Genomic DNA, 24,147 nt, shown 5'->3' on the forward strand with positions numbered 1-24,147 from the left:
TGTTGTTTGGGTTCAATGTAGATGGCAGCGAATGGATGGAGGAGGGATGGTGCTACAGGTGTTGCTATTAATGAACTGGCTTAGGACTGATAGACTCTCTTTAAGCTCTGTCTTTCCCTTTTTTCTTTTATTTTTAAATTATTCAAAATGGCACTGAATCATGACAACAAATGAAAGCTTTACACTGTACTTTATTGTATTCTTACTGTAAAATCCATGTGACGATAAAATGAAAAAAAACGAGAGATTGACCAGATTTGGCCTTTATCCCTATATTTTGGAAATCTCATTGAAACACTCACTCCCTATCCTACATCTCACCCCATCTCATACCCTCATCAACCATCCCAACCCATCCTCATCACTCAACCTCCCCATTGCAACCCACCCTCATCACTCACTCCCTTCTCATCCCACCCTCATCACCCACCCCCATCCCAACCCACCCTCATTACCCACCCTCATCCCAACCCACCTTCATCACCCACCAATCTAATCCACTGTCATCACCCACCCTCATCCCAACCCACCCTCACTCACCCACCAATCTAATCCACCCTCATCATTCACCCCCATCCCAACCCACCCTCACTCACCCACCAATCTAATCCACCCTTATCATTCACCCCCATTCCAACCCACCCTCACTCACCCATCAATATAATCCACCCTCATCATTCACCCCCATCCCAACCCACCCTCACTCACCCACCAATCTAATCCACCCTCATCATTCACCCCCATCCCAACCCACCCTCACTCACCCAACAATCTAATCCACCCTCATCATTCACCCCATCCCAACCCACCCTCATTACCCACCCCCATCCCAACCCACCTTCATCACCCACCAATCTAATCCACTGTCATCACCCACCCTCATCCCAACCCACCCTCACTCACCCACCAATCTAATCCACCCTCTTCATTCACCCCCATCCCAATCCACTCTCATCACCCACCCCATCCCAACCCACTCTCATCACCCATCCCCCATCCCAATCCACCCTCATCACCCACCCCCATCCCAACCCACTCTCACTCACCCATCAATCTAATCCACCCTCATCATTCACCCCCATCCCAACCCACCGTCACTCACCACCAATCTAATCCACCCTCATCATTCACTCCCCATCCCAACCCACCCTCACTCACCCCCCAATTTAATCCCCCCTCATCACTCACCCCCCGTCACATCCCAGCCTCATCACCCACCCCCATCCCAACCCACCCTCATCACTCACACCTCCAACCCAGTCCACCTTCATCACTCACCCCCCAATCTAATCCACCCTCATCACCCACCCCCATCCCAATTGACTCTTATCACTCACCCTCTCATCCCAACCCACCCTCACTCACCCACCCACCCTCCCATCCTAACCCACCCTCATCACCTATGCCAATATCCTAATCCACCCTCATCACCCCCGCACCCCCATCCCAACCCACCCTCATCACCCATCCCCCCATCCCAACCCGCCCTCATCACCCATCCCCCCATCCCAACCCACCCTCATCACCCATTCCCCCATCCTAACCCACCCTCATCAACCACCCCCATCCCAATTGACTCTTATCACTCACCCTCTCATCGCAACCCACCCTCACTCACCCAACCCCCATCCCAACCCACCCTCATCATCTATGCCAATATCCTAATCTACCCTCATCACCCCCCCACCCCCATCCCAACCCACCCTCATCACTCACCCTGCCATCCCAACCCGCTCTCATTACCCATCCCCCCATCCCAACCCACTCTCATCACCCATCCCCCTATCCCAACCCACCCTCATCATCCACCCACTCTTTCAAAGTGATTTGGCAAATTTGAGTGAGTGGGCAAATGCATGATTGTTGCATTATAATGTGACTAAATGTGAGCTTATCTACTTTGGTGGCAAATGCAGGATGGTAGGTAATTACCTGAATGGCTATAGATGGAGAGAGGAGAATGTGAAAGAGATCTGGGTGTCCTTGTACACCAGCCGCTGAAGGTAAGCACCCTCATGCAGCGATTGGTCAAGAAGACCAAAGGGTAGATTGGCCTCATAGTGAGAGGGTAGGAATGCTTTGCTGGAATTGTACAGGGCCATGGCAAGGCCACACCTGGAGTATAGTGTGTTGTTCTGGTCTCCTTATCTGAGCGCGGATGTTCTGGTAATGGAAGGAGTGCCATGAACATTTACCAGATTGATTCCTGGCATGGCAGGACTGACGTACAAAATGAGACTGGATCGGTTAGGATATTCATTAGAGTTTAGAAGTTGGGAGCGTTGGGGATCTCATATGATCCAGTAAAATTCTATCAGGACTAGACAGGATAAAGACAGGAAGGAAAATCCCAATGACCAGGGAGTCCAGAACCAGGGTCACATAGTGAGGTTACAGAGTAGGGCATTCAGGGCTGAGATTTCTTCACCCAGAGAGCAGTGAGCTGTGGAACTCCTTGCCACAGAAAGCAGTTGAAGCCAAAATATTGAATGTTTTCACATAGGAAGAGTTCTTCGGACTAAAGGGACCAAAACGTCTGGGGAGAATGTGAGAACAGGGGACTGAGTTGGATGATCAGCCATGATCATATTGAATAGTGCAGCAGGCTCAATGGGCTGAATGGCCTACTCCCATTTCTATTTCCTTTTTAATTTTCCATCTTGTCCCAGCCCCTTCCTCATCACCCATCCCCTTGCGCATCCTTGACTCCATCCCTCACCTCCCCAAACTATCCACTTCATCCATTCCCTTCCTCACCATCACCCAATCAACCCTCTTCCTGCATCCCATCTCACACACTCATCACCCCACTCTCATTCCCTCACACCCTCTTCATCCAACTTCCCATCAACCCATCCTCATCAAAGAGCCTCCAATCGCAGCATTCTGCAGGAATGTGCAACAAAGCGCTGTTCTAGCCAGCAACACTCACAAATCAAAACCAATCCACATCCCCCCTTTCTATCGCAGCCCCTGCAATCCCCTTGGTCTCTGCCCTGTCCTTCCCTGTTCAGCCACAAACATCAGGACAAGATGCAACAGTTTAAATGGAATATGCTGAGATTAAATTTATGTTACATCAGCCCGTGTGTTTCCTGAGCAGCCACCTGCTCAGGATTCATTCTTCCTTTGTTCCTTCCTTCTAGACCACACGACAGAAAGAGGAGCAGCTTGAGAAAGGCTTGGCAGGCACACTGCTGATATCAGCCCAATGTAATCGCGGAAATTGCTGAGCTTAACTGCAGCGTGAGCTCAATTTCAGTCAGAGCAATCACATGGGAACTACAGATTGTCTCACACAGTCACTGTGGGAATCTCCCTTCTTAGAATCATAGATTCATAGAGATGTACAGCACAGAAGCAGAGCCTTCAGTCAAACTCGTCCACGCCAACCAGATTTCCCAACCTAATCTAGTCCCATTGCCAGCACCCGGCCCATATCCCTCTAAACCCTCCTATTCATATACCCATCCAGATACCTTTTAAATGCTGTAACTGTACCAGCTTCCACCACTTCCTCTGGCAGCTCATTCCATACTTGCACCATCCTCAGTGTGAAAACGTTGCCCCTTTAGATCCCTTTTATATCTTTCCCCTCTCACCCTATTTCTATGTCCTCTCGTTCTGAACTCCTCCACCCCAGGGATAAGACCTTGTCTATTTATCCTATCCATGCCCCTCATGATTTTATAAATCTCTATAAGGTCACCCCTCAGCCTCCAACACTCCAGGGAAAACAGCTCTAGCCTACTCAACCTCTCCCTATAGCTCAAACCCTCCAACCCTGGAAACATCCTTGTAAATTGTTTCTGAACCTTTTCAAGTTTCACAACATGCTTCCGATAGGAGGCACACCGTCAAATTGAGGGATGTCTGTCTGAAAATTCATGCAGAAATGTCGAGTAGCGTGGAGTTGTTTTTACTTTAACTTTTTCTAGGACGTTAGCCTCAGAGTCAAGATTAGCATGTGTTTCCCTTGGGAAGTTGGTGAAAAACTGCCTTCTTGAAGCATTGGTATCAAGTTCATCTAACCAGGTCACTTTAGGGGGCAGTGAAATAGTCTGTCAACTCGGCATGGGGCTAGAGTCACATTTAGGCCCAGACCAGGTAAGGACAGGGTGTGCACTTCCCTAAAGGATGTCAGTGAACAGTTGGGTTTGATTTTATTAGTGATCTGACAGCTCCATGGACCTCACTTTTCTGTTTCTAAGTTGAATCAAAATTCTCAAAATTGTTGAAATTTCTTGAATGATAGAGCAGAAGAAGTGGGCTGTTCAACCTCTGGAACCTGTGCTGAATCGTTAATACAGACATTTATCGAACTTCATTTTCCTGCTTCACCCCAACCCTTCCCTCCATCAAGTAAATGATTTCTTTTCACATTTTTACCCAATTCATTTTTGGAAGTTTCCATTAAATTTGCTTTCCTCTGTCCTTTTCACGCAACATGTTCCAGATCAAACAACTCGCTGCTTGAAAGTCTAAATTAAAAATCTAACCATGACCATGAAACTATTGTCGATTGTTGTAAAAGGAAACCCATCTGATTCACTCATGAGTCATAGAGTCATTGAGATGTACAGCATGGAAACAGACTCTTCCATCCACCTTTTCCATGCTGACCAGATATCTTCAATTAATCTACTCCCATTGGCCTATGTCCCTCTAAACTCTTCCTATTCATATATCCATCTAGATGTCTTTTAAATGTTGCACTTGTACCAGCCTCCACCACTTCCTCTGGCAGCTCATTCCATACACGCATCACCCTCTGAGTGAAAAGGTTGCCCCTTAGGTCTCTTTTATGTCTTTCCCCTCTCACCCTAAACCTATGCCCTTTAGGTTTGGACTCCCCTACCCTGGGGAAATGACCTTGACTATTGACCCTATCCATGCCCCTCATGATTTTACAACCGTCTATAAGGTCACTCCTCAGCCTCTGACATTCCAGGGAAAACAGCCCCAGCCCTATTCAGCCTCTCCCTGTAGCTGAAGCCCTTCAGCCCCAGCAACATCTTTTCTGAATCCTTCCAGGTTTAACAACATCTTTGCTGTAGCAAGGAGATCAGAGGGAAGGAAATCTGCTGTCCTTCTTCAGTCTGGCCTGCATGTGACTTCAGACCCACAGCAACGTTGGTGACTCTGAACTGAACTTTGAAACATCCTTAGCAAGCCATTCAGTTTGATCCAAGGGTAACTAGGGGCAGGCAATAAATGCCGGCCCAGTCATAGAGTGGTACAGCATGGTTAAATGCCCTTTGGCCCAACACCCAAAACATTTACTCTTTTGCCAATTCCCTAAAGTTAATTACTTTAAATCTGTGTCCTCTGTTGACTGACCCAAGACTGTGATGGACTGAACAAAAAAAACCTGAAAGAACTGCAGATGCTGGAAATCAGAAACAGAAACAGAAATTGCAGGAAAAATCTCAGCAGGTCTGGCAGCATCTGTAGGAAGAAAGCAGAGGTAGTGTTTCAGGTCCAGGTGAGACCTGCTGAGCTTTACCAGCAACCTCTGCTTCTGTTTCATCTGCCTTGGAAACGGTTTCTCCATATTTACTCTATCAAAGCACTTTATAATTTGAAATATCTCTATTAATTCTCTCCTTCAGCTTCTCAGCTGAAAGGAGCATAGCCCTCAGTTTCTGGAATACCTCCACGTTATTGAAGTGCCTCATCTCTGGAATCATTCCCATCATTCCCAAGGTCTCAGTCTATGGCCAATGCACACTAACATGCACTCGGCCAAGGATTTTGGAAGAGCTTTATAGAAATAATAACAGTGCCATCAAGGCACGATCTGGGAAAATATGGATAAAAGGTTGAACCCCCCCCCCCCTCCCATTACTCCTGCCCATATCCATCCCATTTTTTTCAGTGCAATATTCCCACTCACCCTCATCTTCACCCCCCACTATCTCCTGCTATAAACCCCTCCTCCAGACCCATGTGAACAACCTATTTCAGAGTGTAACTCTGATTGTGTGCCCACGGCAATAAAATCATTTGCATCATCAATATCTACCTTATTTTTCCACGGAAATCATTTCTAAAACCTGGAAGCTATTATGTAAAATTAATGAGCTTTCTGAGCCAACTTCTGCTTGTTTTTTTCTCCCTGTTTTCCAGAAGGCAGACTCTCTTCTCTCTTCTCCCAAACCCCAGACAATGTTCAACAAACACTCCTCCCTGTGAGCCAAGGCTGTGAATATCAACAGGCTATTCCCTACTGGAAGCCTCACAGCCAATTCTTGCACCCACCACCCACCCAACCCAGTGACCTGTTGATATTCTGTGCAGCAGGAGCCTCCCCTCGGGATCAGGAGAAACATAGAAAATAGGATCAGGAGTACAGAGTGGTGGAATGCACTGCCAGCGGTGGGAGTAGAGTCAAAGACGTTAGGGACTGTTAAGCCAACACTGGACAAGCACATGGATGGCAGTAAATTGAGGGGTGTGGAGGTTAGATTGATCTTAGATTAAGATAAATGCTCATCACAACATCGTGGGCCAAAGGCCCTATACTGTGATGTACTGTTTTCTATGAGTAGGCCATTCGGTCCTTCAAGCCTCCTGCATCATTCAATACAATCATTGTTGATCATCCAGCTCAATACCCTGTTCTCCTTTCTCTCCCCAGTCCCTTCGATCCTTTTAGCCCTAACATCTATATCTAACTCCTTCTTGAAAATATGCAAAGTTTTGGCCTCAACCACTGTCTGCGACAGTGAATTCCACAGGCTCCCCACTCTCCAGGTGAAGAAATTTCTCCTCATCTCAGTCCTAAATGGCCCACCCTGTATCCTGAGACTGCGAGCCCATGGTTCTGGATTCCCTGGTCATTGGGAACTTCCTTCCTGTGTTTACCCCGTCTAGCTCTGTTAGAATGTTACAGGTTTCAATGAGATCAATCTTCTCAATCTCAATCTTCTAAACTCCAGTAAATATAATCGCAAATGATCCAATCTCTTTTCACACATCAGTCCTGCCATCTCAGGGATCAGTTTGGTAACCCTTTGTTGCACTCCCGCCCTAGTCAGAACACCAACCTCAAACAGGGAGACCAAAACTGCACCCTATATTCCAAATGTGGCCTTACCAAGGCTCTGAACACAGGAATCTCCTGCAGTTCTCTCTTTGGGAGGGGAATTGCAGCAGCTCTTTGCTGCTGTGAGAAGGTGTTGGGTGGCGTGTTCTATGTCTTCACCCATTGCACCATTTTACACACGGCAGATAGCATCACAGATGAGCTTCCTGCTCAGGCACCAATCAAACTCCATGAGTTAAAGCTTCCCAAACTGTGGGTCACAGGGCCTGCAGCCTAAGTTTTGGGGTCATGACTTCTGAGGTAATAATTACTGTGGGAGCTCCAAGTTGTTTTTTCCAGTTATTGGGGGTGGCCTAACTGCCCAATCCTGGAGACCTTAATCCTGCTCTGAAAATTGTTTACACACAGACACACACACACACACACACAGAAATCTCTTCCTCAGCCCCAGCACAGGTCTGGGATCTTGGGAACTGACCAGTCCCAAACTGGAACCAAGATGACATTCAGGGCGTATTGCCTTAAGTGACTGAGTGACAGTCAGCATCTCAGTTGGGATAGCCCAGGTATGGGAAGAGCTCTGGAGAACTGCCAGGTAAATCCTGAAGGCGCGCAGTGAGTTTGGGGAGGAGGCCTTCTTTAGTCAAGGGAGAAACCTACGACGGGTGACAAGAGCATACATGACCTCAATGACCCTTGGTGACCCCACTTACCTGGCACTGAGAGTGCCCAAGGCATCAGCACATCCCCTGCAGAGAGTGGTCTGTTGTGTCACCATAGTCTTACCAGACCATAGGGCTGCTCTTAATTGGAGAGAGAGAGAGGTGACTGGCGGTGGTTTAATCTGAGGGTCACAATGCCACAGATGAGGGGGAGAGTTTGAGAAGGACAATTCTTCATGGTAACCTCAACCAGGGTGGGAATTGAACCCATGCTGTTGGCGTCACTCTGTTTCAGAGGCCAACAGTCCAGCCAACTGAGATAATTGGCCCCTCAAATCTGGGGTGTAAAGTTAGTTATTGTCAGTACATATGGTAATCATCAATTCTAAAATGCAATGTGCTTCATCAATGCCCTTTAGGGAAGGAAATCTGCCATCTTTACCTGGTAGGTATTTACTGCCATTTTGAAATGGCTAAGCAAGTCCTGAGCTCATAGGCATCAAAGCTGCACTTGGCACTGATGCCCATATTCCATAAAGGAATTTACAAATGGCCCCCATGGGGTGCTGTCTGAGCTCTCAGCTGTGGATGACAGTGCCCACCCTCACTTAGGAAGTCAGCTCTGACTTTACTCTGCCAGCGAAAGGTGTTCCCATTCCCCCAACACCCGACTCCAATCACTCTCGAGCAGGTTCACATTCCCCCAACCCAGCAACCTCACCCCCATCCTGACCACGGCCCTGATGGGAGGGGGTTCCCAGGCTGTTGCCGAGGCCTCGAGTTGGAATTGAAACACATTCCCTTTACATGGGACAGGCCTGTCCATGAATTGATGGCCCAGTTTCCTGAGTTCACTTCAGTGTGTAATTAGTTATTCAGCAGTCTCCTTGTAGATGGAGAAGCAGGCAGTACCTGGGAAATTTCACTCTTGCAAAAGGCTGCACAGAGGCAGAGAGAGAGAGACAGAGAGAGAGAGAGAGAGAAAATGCCCAGAAACAGTTATTATACACCCACATCCACCCCACTCCCCACACACGCTCTCACACACACACACTCACAGACACACACATACACACAAACACAGACACAAACACTCAAAAACCTACCTACACATACATGCACACACAGATAAGCACACACACAAACAAAAACAAAAGCACACACACACATACAGATTTGCCTAGTCTGCCTGGCAGAGGAGTATAGACCCAGCAGCAGAAGATGGTGCCTGAGGATCAGTGGCTCCGATGTTGGTTGAGTCCAGTGTAGACGGAGGTGATATGGTGGAGGAAGGATGGTGATGCAGACATCGCTGATGAGCTAGCTAAGGAGGGATGGACTCTCTGTAAGCTACATCCTTCTATTTCTTATTCTTAAAATATTCAAAATGGCGCCAGACTGTGGCAACAATGGAAAAGCTGTTCACTGTATTTTCCTGTTTTCCTCACTGTGAAATATATGTGACAACAAAAATCATTCAAATTTCAAAAATCGTTCATTCAAAGACACACACACACAGACACACACACAGACACAGACACACACACACACAGACACACACACAGACACACACACACAGACACACACACAGACACACACAGACAGACACAGACACAGACACACACAGACACACAGAGACACACACAGACACAGACACAGACACACACATACACAGACACACACACAGACACACACACACACAGACACACACATACACAGACACACACACACAGACACACAGACACACACACACACACAGACACACACAGACACACACACAGACACACACACAGACACACAGACACACACACAGACACACACAGACATACACAGACAGACACACAGACATACACAGACACACACAGACACACACAGAGACACAGACACAGACACACACTCACACAGACACAGACACACACACCCACAGACACACAGACACACACAGACACACACACACAGACACATACACACAGACACACACACAGACACACAGACATACACAGACAGACACAGACACAGACACACAGACACACACAGACATACAGACACAGACACACACAGACACACACACACACACACACAGACATACAGACACACACACACACACACAGAGACACACACAGACACACACACAGACACACACTTGTTATTGATAAACCTCCCTATCCAACAACTCCACCCCTCCCTCTGGCCCAACCACCGCTAGCCCCAGAGAGATCAAAACAGCTGGAATTTACACAGATGCAGATTCAATGGAGGGAAAGAAACAACTTGCATCAACATTTCGGTTTACATTCCAAAGTATTTCACAGCCTGTAAAGACAGCCCATAAAACTCAAGAGCAGAAGTACGCCATTAGAGTCTGCTCTGCCAAGAATGAGATCGGGACAGATCCACTAATCATCAACTCCATTTTCCTGTCTTTGCCCTCCATCCTTTGATTGCCTTCCTGATTAAAAGTGTGGCTATCTCAGCCTTGGATATACTTGAAAGACTTTTTGAGATAATGTTCCTGTGGGAATGAAGGCAATTTGACAACCGATTTGTACACAGCAAGCTCCCACAGACAACAATAAGATTAGTGACCAAGCCATTTGATTTCATAGGTAGAGGGATACATTTGGAGAACTCTCTTAAACTTTAAACTAGTCACAGAGTCATACAACAAAAAAACAGCCCTATGCTGACCAGCAAACACCAAACTACACTAATCCTGTTTACCGGCACTTGGTCCATAACCTATTATGCTCTGGTATGTTAAGTGTTCATCCAGATGCTTCTTAAATGTTATGTGAGTACCTGCCTCCACCACCCTCTCAGATAATGCATTCCATATTTTTATCACATTTCTCAGGTCTGCTCTAAACCATTTGCCCCTCACCTTTAACTTGTGCCCTCTGGTCTTAGACACGTCAGCCCTGGGGAAAAGTGCAGCATGTGATCTTACACCTCCACCAGAGAGACAGGGTGGGGTAAAGCCCCAGTTTGACATTGTATTTGAAAAACAGCATTGCTGGCAGTGTGGCACTCCCTGTGCTGGTAGCCAGTGTCATGCCCAATCCATGTTATGTGGCTTTATTTTTATTTTTGCTTTGATTTTTTAAATCCTTGCCTTTGATGCCAAATCCCTCAGCCCTCCCCATCTCTTTAATCCCCTCCAGCTCCATGACCGTCCAAGGTAACTGGTCTCTTCCATTTACCTCCGTCCTGTGCATCTCCAATCTAATTGCTCCACTATTAGTGGTTGTGCCTTAATTTGCTGAGCCCCTCACCTCCAGGATGCCCTCTCCACTCCTCCCTTAACAGCACGCCTTCAAATCTACCTCTTCGAACAAGCGTCTTGTGATCTGACCTAACATCTCCTCAAATTTTTTATTCATTCATGGATATGAGTGACGCTGGCTGGGCCAGCATTTATTGCCCATCCCTAATTGCCCAGAGGGCAGTTGAGAGTCAACCACATTGCTGTGGATCTGTAGTCACATGTAGGCCAGACCAGGTGAGGATGGCAGATTTCCTTCCCGAAAGTGAATCAGATGGGTTTTTATGACAATTGACATTAGATTAGCTTTCAGTTCCAGATTTTCAACAAATTCAAATTTTACCATCTGCCACTTTGGGATTCAAACCCCATGTCCCTGAAACGTTAGCCTGGAGTTCTGGATTTCTAAGCCTGTGACATTATTGCTATACCACCACCTCCCTATATGGCTCAGTGCTGTGTTTTACTTCATTATCTCCTATGAAGCATCGTGGGGCATTTTCTTACACCAAAGATGCTACATGAATAAGTGTTGTTGTTGCATGCGCAACATTATTATGTGTCAGCTGAGGTGGTAAAGGTTGATCTCAGCAAGCTTCAGACTTGGTCATGAACAGGATCCGAGTTGAACACATTCCTTCCTAACCAGCAGGGGAATCCACCTTCCAAATTATCAGCCAGTTAGTCAGCCGACATGGAAAGTGAAATGACACATCTTACATTAGATGTGCCACAACGAAACAGTTTCTCCGGAAACCGCCCTGCTGCATATGGGGCAGAAATTTCCCAGTTCAAAGAAGCAGTGCTCAGAAATCTTGCACTCACTCCCCACACAGGAGCCCCTAAAACACAGGACATCTTTCCCCTGTCTCCTGTACATCCATACGACACACAGACTCACTCCTAAAGCACACTCAGTTTGCAAACACGCCCATCTACTTGTATACAAGCACATTGGCAAATTTACTCACACAATCCCATGTACCACGCTCTGTTACACACTGATACAGGTGTGCACGCACATCCATGCATCAAGCATATTAGGCTACTGTCACTCACTTAAAATGGTCATCTGCAGAATATATAATCTGCTCTCAACCACCTCCTTCTCTCGAATTCCTCCTTCCCTACTCTAATACACCCCCCTTTCCCTCTCTCTCTCCTTCACTCCTCCTCCTCCTTCTCATCCACTATCACCCCCTCCTTGCACCTTCTTTCCCCTTTCTCAATCCCTCCCATCACTTCTTTTCCTCCTCTACCACACTCCAACCCCCCTCTCTTAAGGACATAGAGTCGTACAACACCAAAACAGACCTTTTGGCCCAACAAGTCCATGTTGACCTGCTGTCTGAAACTGAACTAGTCCCATTTACCAGCTTTTGGCCAATATCACTCTGACCTTTTCCTTATCCATGTACCTGTCCAAAGATCTATTAAATAATGTAATTGTATCCACCTCCACCACTTCTTCTAATAGCTCATTCCATATATGCATCACCCTCTGTGTGAAAAACTTACCCCTCAGGTCCCTTTAAAATATCTCCCCTCTCACCTTAAATCTATGCCCTCTTGTTTTGGACTCCCCTACCCTTGGCTATTCACCTTATCCATGTCCCTCATGATTTTATAAACCGCCAAAGGTCACACTTCACCTTCCTACGCTCCAGGGAGAAAAGTCCCAACCTGGCCAGCCTTTCCATATAACTCAATCCCTCTAGTCTCACTAATAGCCTTGTAAATCATTTCACACCCTTTGTGGTTTAATAACATCCTTCCTATAGCAGGGCTACCAGAATTGTATGCAGTACTCCAAATGAGTCCTTCCTAATGTCTTGTAAAGCTGTAACATGATGTCTCAACTCCTGCACTCAGTGCTCTAACTGATGAAGGTAAGCATGCTAACTGCCTTCTTCACCATCCTGTCTACCTGTGGACTTTCAAGGAACTATGTACCTGGACCCCTAGGTCTCTGTGTTCAATGACACTGCCCAGGGCCCTGCCATTAACTGTGTAAGTCCTGCACTGTTTGTCTTACCAAAATGCAAATCCTCGCATTTATCTAAATCAAACTCCATCTTCCTCACTTACACCACACAGATTCCGCTCTCCATCCCTTTCACCACTCACCCTTCCATTGTGTTTTCTCCCACCCACCTCTCTCCATATCTTGCCCTACTCACCCATGCCCCTTTCTCTCTCCCCCTTTCTCCTTTCCTTCTTTCCCTCTCACCCAAGCCTTTTTATCACCCCTCTTTCACTCTTTCCTCTCCTTCCCTGAACTCTCTTTCCTTTAACCCTATTCCCTCTCTCAGCCTCACCCCTCTGACACTTCCTCTCCCCCTTTTACCTCACCTCCTCCTCTCTCGCCCTTCCCCTCCACATCCTTCCCCCACTTCTCCCTATCTGAACTTATTTCTGTCTCACTCCCTCTCTCTTTCTCATTTTACCACCCAACCCCCATTTCTATATCACTCTCTCGTCCTTTTCTGCAACTTGCAGAAACATTTACTGAACTTTTATCATGTACTTCCAGAATGACTTATCAGAATTTTTCTTTTCAGTTCAACACGTCACCCTGAGCAATGTAGAGGTTAAAACTTCGTCTGGTCAGCCACACGTACACAAAATTCAGAAACAAATTAATGGATCAAACTGAAAAAGCAAGAATTCACTTTTAGATTTAGAAAATGAAACTATCTAGCCCACTGCTGACAGGTGAGAAGGTTATTACAAAGTTGAAACAAGAAATTGATCACCATTACTCCGAATATTCAAATCCCACTCTGCATTCGCCTGCCTGTACATAGTCTGAGTCATTTATTGGAAAGGATGCATACACAACCAAATGTTGCTGGAACTTTTCAAGCAAATAAGTTGGACTTTCAGGATAAGCTACATATTTCCCCTGTGTATCATAGAAGTTATTGCCTGAAGCACTCAATTATTAATCTCTTTCTTACCTTGGATAGAATATGTGTCGACATCCTGTATGTGAGTGGTCTGGGACTATGCGTGTTAGTATTTGTGTATAAAGTGAGTCGCTACGACATCATATTCAAATGAGTTATTTCATTTATTTACAAGATAAATTTGATTGACAAGTGTTAATAATTACTGCTCGCACCCCGATGACTCAGCAGGCAGTGCTAACCAGAACTCAGAGGGTAACACACTCTCTCTCTCACGTCCACCATCACAGGTTTGTGGGTCACAGGATCACAGACGTGTCAAAGTGAAGAAGAAGGCTATTCAGCCCATCATATCTGCACTGGCTCTTCAAATGAGCGTCAGTAGAATCATAGAACAGAATCTCGACAGTGTGGAAGCAGGCCATTTGGCCTATCGAGACAACACCAACCCTCCGAAGAGCATCCCATCCGATCGGTGTAACGTCACATTTCCTCTGGCCAGTCCACCTAGCCTACACATGTTTAAACTATGGGAGGAAACCAGAGCACCCAGAGGAAACCCACACAGATGCAGGGAGAATGTACGAACTCCACACAGACAGTCACCCAAGGCTGGATTCGAACCCAGGTCCCTGGCACTGTGATGCAGCTGTGCTAACCACTGAGCCACCATAGCACCTTTTGTCAACTGAGTTTCATTATTGCTGAGTCCCAACCTCTCCAATTTTTCCTCATCACTGATGTTTCTCATCCTTGGACTTTCCTTCTAAACCTCCCCCCTCGTATAAGGCATGGTGACCCTAAGTCCTCTCTCTCTTTCTCTCTATCTCTGTCTCTGTCCCTCTCTTTCTCTCTCTAATGAGAGAGCAGTCATATGGCCCTCTGGAACTACAGCTACTTTGTGTAGGAATACACAACTTCATAGCAGGCCATTCAGCCCCTTGTGCCTGCTCTACTATTTGATAAAATTATGGTTAATTTGATTGTGGCCTGACACTCATTGCTCTTCCAACTGATTACATCCCACCCCCACAAAGCCACCCCCACATCCTTAGAATCCCTCGTTATCAAAAATCTATCCAAATCTTTCTGAAATAAATATTCACAACCACCTTTCATTATTGCTGGGGAAGAGTTCCAAAGACTGATTACTCTCTGAGGTAACACACTTCTCCTCATCTCTCTCTTAACTGGAAGGACCCTTGTTTTTAAGCTTTCCCCTGGTTCTAGTCTGCATCACACCCTCTCAGTGTCAAACAAAAAACTGAGAGAATTGCCGATGCTGGAAGGCAGGAACGAAAACAGAAATTGCTGGAAAAGCTTGGCAGGTCTGGCAGCATCCGAAGAGACAAAACAGAACTAATGTTTCAGATTCAGCGACCCTTCCTCAGAACTATTGTTGGGAAAAACCCATATGGTTCACTAATCCTTTCAGGAAGGAAGCTTTGATCCTTACTTGGTCTGGCCAACATGTGACTCCAGACCCACAGCAATGTGGTTGACTTTTAATTGCCCTCTAGGCAATTAGGGATGGGCAATAAGTGTCCTAGCCAGCATCGTCCTCACTGGACCCGAAACATTAACTCTGCTTTCTCTCCATGGATGCTGCCAGACCTGCTGAATTTTCCCAGCAATTTCTGTTTTTGTTTCTAATCTGCTGAGTATCCACCCTGTCAAGTCCCCTCAGGATCTGAAATGTTTTCAATAAGATCACATCTCATTCTTCTCGATTCCAATGGATACAGACCCAGCCTATTACTTGTTTTTCTCTCTCCACGGATGCTGCCAGATGGGGGTTTCTGCATTTGCTTATTTTCTTTCAGATTTCCAGCATCTGCAGCTTTTTGCTTACACAACTTTAATGCAACACTCAGACACTCTGCTGAACTTCTTATCTCAGATCATATCAGTCAATGGATACTCCCTCTCTCTGTTGAACAGTTTGTACTACAGAAAAGAAAATTGCATTTCAATAGCATTTTTCCCACCCAGTGAACATCGCAAAGCTCATTACAGCTAACAAAATATTTTATTGTAGTATAATAAAGTAGAGAAAACACTGGAGCCAATTTGTATACAGGAAGCTCCCACAGACAGTCAAGTAATAATTTGCATAAATAATGGGGAGGTGATAGCCTAGTGGTATTATCACTGGACTATTAATCCAAAGACCTAGGTCATGTTCTGGGGACTCAGGTTCAGATCCTGCCACAGCAGAGAGTGGAATTTGAATTCAACAAAAATCTGGAATTAAGGGTCTAATGATGACTATGAAACCATTGTTTATTGCTGGAAAAACCCGTATGGTTCACTCATGTCCTGCAGGGAAGGACACTTCCATCCTTACCTGGTCTGGCCTACATGTGACTCCAGACCCACAGCAAATGTGGTTGACTCTTAACTACCTTCTGGGCAATTAAGGATGGGCAATAAATGCTGTCCTAGCCAGCTATGTCCTCATCCCATCAATGAATAATGAAGAAAGAAAAATTTAGATGAGAACATAGGCATTGTTAGTAAATTTGCAGATGACCCCAAAACTGGAGGTAGAGTGGACAGGGAAGAAGGTTACTCAAGATTACAAAGTGATCGTGATCAATCGGGTCAATGGGCTGAGGAGGGTTTAATTTGGATAAATGCGAGGTATTGCATTTTGATAAAACAAACAAGGGCAGGACTTATCCAGTTAAAAGGAAGGCCTTGTGTAGAACAGAGAGACCTAAAGGTTCAGGCACATAATTCCTTGAAGTTTGTGTCACATATAGACAGGGTAGTCGAGGTGTTTGGCACACTTGCCTTCATTGTTCAGACCTTTTGAGTATCGGAGTTGGGAAGTCTTGTTGAGATTGTGCAGGACTTTGGTGAGGCCTCTTCTGGAATAGTGTGTCCAGTTCTGGTCAGGATATAATTAAGCTGGAGCGGATTCAGAAGAGATTTACCAGGAGTGGAGGGTTTAAGTTGTAAATACATGAATAAGAAATGTTTGGCAGGATATGGACCAAATGCAGGCTTCTGGGACAGGTTTAGTTTGGGATTATTGACAACATGGGCAGGTGGACTGAAGGGTCAGTTTCTGTGCTATATGACTCAGTGGCTGTATGATAATGAACTGATTATCTGTTCCTGTAAAGTTTAGGAAGGTATAAATATCAGTCAGGACACTGGGGAGAATTCCCTAGCACGTCTTGGGCAACGCTAACCTTTATAACAACCAATACCTTAGTTGGAAGCTCAGTGTAACATTATACAAACTGCTCAGCTAACCGTGCAACATTCCCTCAGTACCACATCCAAGTTTCAGTTAGAGTCTGTGTCAACTCCCTGGCATGGCACCAGAGTGTGGAATGTGCAGGAGACAGCTTCCTATTCCAGTTTGGTTTTCCTACATAGCTCTTGTATCAGGATTGATATGGATGCCCAAGGTATTTTCTGCTGCTACTGTCTGGGGACACCTCTAATCTCGAGTTTGGACAGGAATAGATGTCATCGTTGTGATCTCACTGGTGAAAGAACTTTTCTAGAATCAGAGTGTAGCCAAGATTGAAAACATAGCACTGTAACTGAAAAATCAGAAAGCAAATCAAGTCAAAATGAAACTTGAGACAAAGTTGTGACCTCGTCAATCAGTTGAGCAAGTGATCATTAACACCCAATTACTACTGAGTGATATGATTTGTCTCTTGTCAAAGCAAGAATCGATTCAATAATGTGATCACAGATCTCACAGTTAATGAGGCTCAGTACTTTACACACTTGCCTCTGCAGTGTTGAGGGCTTGTTTCCGAGCCTGCTGCTACTGCACACTACTGTCCCCCTGACGATGAAGATCCATGCTGAGCCACTGGAAATGTGGATCAATTCTCTTACCTTGGCAGGAACTTCTCAGCAAAGACAGTTTTAATGATGAAATTTAACATCACTTACAGTGATCAATACTGGCCGAGGAACAAGCTGTTTGATGACAAAGTTCATAGACCACATTGCATGATACCAAGTCTAGTTTAACCCTAATATAACATGCTCATTGGTTAATCCCAGAACATACTGTTGAAGAAATTATCTCAGAAGGGTCTATAAATGCCTCATGCAGGCTCTCATTGCAACTCTGAGTTTTTTTGGTTCTACATGTAGACTAAAACCTCCTGTGATTCTTAGCAAAACTTTATGACAAGAACACAGCACTTCTTTTTGTTTCTTAAATCATGGTCATTGTTAGGAGACTGAGACCACTCCTACTTGTGACTCCTTTCCCCATTATCCCTCATCTCTTCCTAAACCAATTCTATCTCCTGACTTCCTGAAATGAGGTAATCTCTTGACCAGTGTAAATCTTAATTAACAGCACTCCCCCTTCATCTTTATCTATTGTATTCTTCTTGAATATCACTTACGCTTCAACATTCAGCACCCAATCCTTTTCATGTTACTGTAATGTCTATGATCATGTTTATTTATTTCAATGTGTGCTGGCAAATCATTCACTTTGCTCTGAATCTTACACGGACTCAGACACAGAGCCTTTAGTTTTGTCTTTTTGTTATTTTTATAACTTCTTGTCTTCATCATTTTTCTTCGGCGTTTTATGGCCATTCTCCAACCTTCGTTTCTGATATTATTAGTTTCCTCTCCTGTCATGATTCTACCCCTTTGTTTACTTCATCAACTCACCACTGATCCCTTACTGGACTTTGTAAAGCTCCTTCTATTTCCCTCATCATGTAGCTGCGTGTTCTAACACGGTTCAGGCAGAGACTTTCCAATGGTACAGAGTCTTCTTTCCCCAGTACTGGGGCTGGTGCCTCGTGAATTGGAATTCAATCCTTCTACCCCAGCCTCTGAGCATATATTAATTTCACTCATGGTATTCACTCTATGCCAACTGGCATGTGGCTCAGGTAGTTAGTCAAAGATTATTTTCAACTTTTGTGATTCTGTATTTCAACATAGCATCTAAACTATCATAGTCTCTTAAGAGGACTACTTTCTCAGTTTGACTTATGTTATCGGTACCAATGTGGACAATGGTAAAAATCACACAACACCAGATCATAGTCTAACAGGTTTATTTGGAAGCACTAGCTTTCGGAGCGCTGCTCCTTCATCAGGTGGTTGTGACAGTCACCTGATGAAGGAGCAGCGCTCTGAAAGCTAGTGCTTCCAAATAAACCTGCTGGATTATAATCTGGTGTTGTGTGAGTTTTAATTTTGTCCACCCCAGTCCAACACTGGCACCTCCAGATAATGTGAACCATGACCACTTGTTCCTATCCCTCTCGCTGAGAATTCCTCTTCAAACCAGAACTGGTGTCACAAACCCTGTCACACACATCCATCTGCAATCATGCTCCTTCTACAAAGAACAGTGTCAATCCTCCACACTGTAATGTCCCACTACAACCACTACATTCCGTTCAACTCCCCTCCCTACAGTACATCGATCAGTTAGCACAACCTTCATGTTCAATGTCCAATCAAGTAGAAATAAACTCAAGTCTGCTGGACAATTGCTGAGGGTCCTGGACTCCTGTTCTCTGGGTCCTCTTACCTGCCTCATTTGCAGTCACAGGACAGTAATTTAGTCCCCCCCTCCTCCACCTCCTCTAGCACTGGCCCTGGTCTCCACCCAGATCTGAGCTCCATGAACCCTTGGGTCCCAGTTATTGGGCCCAGGTATACTGCCAATATCTCAGGTCCTGCTCTCTTCTCTCCTCTTGTGCAGCTTTTCAATTCCTGGAGGCTGATAAAAGGAGGCAAAAAGAAAGGAGAACCTTCTTCCTGTCTTCTCCTGACATGCTCATTCACCAAACTCATAGATTTGTACTCTGCTCTCCCTTCACTTGCCTTGGGCCCATCCAATTTCCTGTCAAAATATGTGACTGATTCCACTTGCACCACCTGTCAGCCCTAGATTGTTGCCACTTGTTGCACAGATAAATATTTCCCTTGCACCCACCCCACCGTAATCCTTGGCCCAAATCTGGATCTGGTCACTTTTAATTTTTTCAAGGTTGGGGAATTGAGGGAAATAGCGACAAGGCAGGAAAGTAAGGACATGAGAAAACACAAGACACAGGAGTGGGCCATTCATTGAGCCTGCTCCAGCTTCCAATAAGATGATGGCTAATGCGATTGTGACCACTTTCTTGCCTGTTGCAAGCTCTCTGAGTCTCAGAGACTCCAATGTTCTGTGGAAGAGAGAAATGTTCCTCCCTTACAGAGACATGGTCTTCACTCCTGGAGATTATCAGACTGGCTAACAATGATAAACCATTGATGGACAAATCATCCAATGGATCTCAGTCAATTAGTCTACAACAGACCCGGACCCGAGGAATGGGAGCCAGTGATGGAGAGCTTTGGGAATGTTGTTGAGAGAAGAAATAATGGCCAGGACACAGAAAGAACTCGAGGAGAAAGTGAGGACTGCAGATGCTGGAGATCAGAGCTGAAAATGTGTTGCTGGAAAAGCGCAGCAGGTCAGGCAGCTGAAGAAGGGCTCATGCCCAAAACGTCGATTCTCCTGCTCCTTGGATGCTGCCTAACCTGCTGCGCTTTTCCAGCAACACAGAAAGAACTCCCCTACCATAGCTCTTCAATGTCACAGGATCTTATACAATCATCCAAAAGGGACTTCAGTTTAAATCTCATCCAAATAGGCACACTCCTCCAACAGTGTTGAACTCCCCCAGCGCAGTGTCAATGTAGATTACATGCTCAGGTCTCTGAAGCAGGGCTTGACCTACAAACTTGTGATGGGGGTGCGTGTGAGTGAGAGAGAGAGAGAGAGAGAGAGCGTTACCCACTGAGCCCAGGCTAGCACTGCCTGCTGAGTCATCGGGGTGCGAGCAGTAATTATTAACACTTGTCAATCAAAGGTTACTTGCAAATAAACAAAATAAATTATTTGAATTTAATGTGGTGGCAGCTCACATTATACACACACATTGACACGCACAGTGTCAGACCATTCACCTCTGCAGTGGAGAGCAGACCATAATCTATGCCCAGGGTGCATCAACAAACCAACTCAACATTGTCCTCATCACTTCGTCTGTTTACATACACACCATACCCAAATAGGAATGCTGGAAACCTAACATGGGGTACCCCAGCTGATTTTATGCCACACATAAAAACTTAGGAACATATAGCAGCAGAGGTAAGGCTGTTCGGCCCCTCAAGCAGGTTCTATGTCCAATCCTGGTTCATGGAGCCTGCAGTATGTACAGCCTACATTGTGAATTCAATCCCAAGCCAGTTGGAAATGGATGAAATTAGACACTAACACTTCTCACCTTAAAGGTTTCTTTACAGAACACAGCAACTGAATATGTCAGCCTCCTACCAACAACTGCAGTCTCCCATGTCCCAGCAGCCTCTCTTTCAGTTCCAAAGTAAAGCCATTGGGTTTAAAACATTACCTCTATTTCCCTCTCCACAGATGCTCCCAGGCCTGCTGAGTTTCTCCAGCATTTCCTGTTTCTATTTCAGATTTCCAGCATCTGCAGTATTTTGCTGGTATTTGAGTCTCTCTCTATAAGTGCTCTAAACACTTAATTAAACAATGCCCCTTATCTGAACATTATCACTCAGATACCATTGACACACAGTTTCAAGGGCTCTGGTGGAGCAGCGGTACTGTCTACATTTGAGCCAGAAAGCCTCAGCTCAAGCCCTTACCTGCTCAAGAGATGTTTAATAATATCTCTGAATAGGCTGATTAGACAATATCGAACATACAGCCTCAGAGTATCTTAGATTTCACATTTTGTTTTTATGCAGAGTAAAGATTAGCTTGGCATGGTGGCTCAGTGCTGCCTCACTGCACCCACGATCTGGATTCGATTCCACCCTCAGGTGACTGTGTGGAGTTTACACATTCTCCCTATGTCTGCTTGGGTTTCCTCTGGGTGCTCCGGTTTCAATATTAGATTAGATTACATTACATTACAGTGTGGAAACAGGCCCTTCGGCCCAACAAGTCCACATCGACCTGCCGAAGCGTAACCCATCCATACCCCTACATTTACCCCTTACCTAACACTACGGGCAATTTAGCATGGCCAATTCACCTGACCTGCACATCTTTGGACTGAAGATGTGCAGGTTGGGTGGATTAGCCATGGTAAATGCAGAGTTATAGGGGTAGGGTAAGTGGTGGGTCTGGGTGCAATGCTCTTTGGATGGTTGTGTGGACCTAATAGGCCAAATGGCCTGTTTCCACACGACAGGGATTTAAAAGGTGTTGTTGTTGAATACATTTCACCAACTCACTGAGCTCATCTCAACAGTCCCTCACTGAGCGGAGGAAAGAATCATCTCCTGCTAGTGACCATCCATCATCTTGACTGGGAGATCCATTCACCTCCCTTCATTGCACTCTATGGTGCCAGCTATGGCTCAACTCAGAATCACAAGATTATTAAGGTCCACGGGAGACCATGTAGTCCATTGTGTCTGCACTCTCTCTTTCTCAGCATTTCAATTTAGTGCCAATCTCTACTTTTTCCCTGTAACCCTGAACATTGCTTCTCTTTAAATTATAATTCAGTACCCCTTGATTGCCTCAACTGAACCTGCCTCCACCAAGTTTCCAGACAGCCCTTTCCAGACCCTGATTACTTGCTGTGTGAAAATGTTTATTGCCCACCTCACATTTTAGTCCTTTTATAAAACGGTTGCCACTGGGCCAATGGTTGTGGGTTCAAGACTCACCCAGGGACTTGAACAAAAAGGTCTAAGCTGGCTGTGTCCTGTAGTACAGAAATTGTGCTATATTTCAGATGAGATGTGAACCTGAAGCCATATCTGCTGTTTCACATAGATGTACAATAAAAACAAATCCCAAGGGAGCTGTTAGCTATTTTGGCCGATTTTTATCCCTCAGCCACCATCACCACAACTCATTACCCAGTCATTAATCCATTTCCTGCCACATTTCCCACATTACCACAGTGGCAACTTAGTCATAGTCATAGAGTCACACAGTATGGAAACAGACCCTTCGGTCCAACTCATCCATGCTAACCATGTTTCCCAAACTAAATGGGGTCCCATTTGCCTTCATTTAGCCCATATTGCTCTAAACCTTTCCTATTCATGCACCTGTCCAAATGTCCTTTAAATGCATCGACCACTTCCTCAGGGATTCAGCATACCAACCATTCTGTATGAAAAAGTTGCCCATCAAGTCCCTTTTAACTTTTTCTCCTCTGACCTTAAAAGTATGTCTTCCAATCCTCCCAAAAGCACTGGCAGTGAAATGCTTTGTGACTTCCAAAGCCGAGTTGGACTGAAGAGTTCTGTTTCCTTGCTGTACATCTCTTTGACTCTATGACTGTAAAGATCATGATATAAATGCAAGTCTTTTTCCTTTTCATTTCACTTACTTGGTGTTATCATTGAGCAGCTTCCAAACACACAGATGACAACAGCTTGATAAGAACAAGCAATATTACGTTAATTCAATGCAAGATATTGCAGGCTCTGAGAGTCTGAAACAGAATCAGAAATTGGTGGACAAACTCAGCATGACTGGCAGCATCTGTGGAGAGAGAAGCAGAGTTAATCATAAAATCCCTACAGCATGGAAGCAAGCCATTCAGCCCATCGAGTCCACACTGACTCTCTGAACAGCATCCCACCCAGACCCCCCTTCCTTACCCTATCTCTGTAACACTGCATTTCCCATGACTAGGAGAAAGTGAGGGCGGCAGATGCTGGAGATCAGAGTCGAGAGTGTGGTGCTGGAAAAGCACAGCAGGTCAGGCAGCATCTGAGGAGCAGGAGAATCAATGTTTCAGTCCTGATGCAGGACTTATGCTCCAAATGTCGATTCTCTTGCTTCTCGGAAGCTGCCTGACCTGCTGGGCGTTTCCACCTAGTCTAAACATCTCTGGATACCATGGGCAATTTAGCAAAGCCAATCCACCTAACCATGAATGTTTCAAATAGGATAAGGTTCTTCCTCAGAACTGGATGCAACATAGATTTAATATACAAAGCTGAATATATATTAGAGTATATTATGTTATATTGTATAAGCAACATCACTTCTTTGGGGTAACTAGGAATTCAGCTGTTCCAGATGAGATGTGAACCTGAAGCCATATCTGCTGTTTGACATGGATGTACAAACTTTGCCCATGCAAAAGGGAGCCAATGCAAATTCAACATCTCTGGTGGTTTGCCTTTATTTATCTCATTGGCTGGAACACTTTAGAAAACAGTTCCTGCTCACGTTGTTGCCTTGTCAATTACAATCAA

At 45.4% G+C, this 24,147-nt stretch overlaps 1 protein-coding gene across 1 annotated transcript in view; it reads right to left on the minus strand.

Moving 5' to 3' along the window:
* The window catches only part of gdf5 (growth differentiation factor 5), a 138,108-nt gene extending 114,924 nt beyond the window's left edge, over positions 1-23,184 (minus strand). The window contains exon 1 of the mRNA XM_087994721.1: positions 23,099-23,184. The gene's annotated coding sequence lies outside the window, so the exon portion shown is untranslated. The remainder of the gene's footprint in view (positions 1-23,098) is intronic.
* Positions 23,185-24,147: the final 963 nt, after the last annotated feature.

Source organism: Chiloscyllium plagiosum, unplaced genomic scaffold (genome assembly GCF_037043375.1).
Source record: "Chiloscyllium plagiosum isolate Xiang-an unplaced genomic scaffold, Cpla_swu_hap1 HiC_scaffold_15, whole genome shotgun sequence".
NCBI lineage: Eukaryota > Metazoa > Chordata > Chondrichthyes > Orectolobiformes > Hemiscylliidae > Chiloscyllium > Chiloscyllium plagiosum.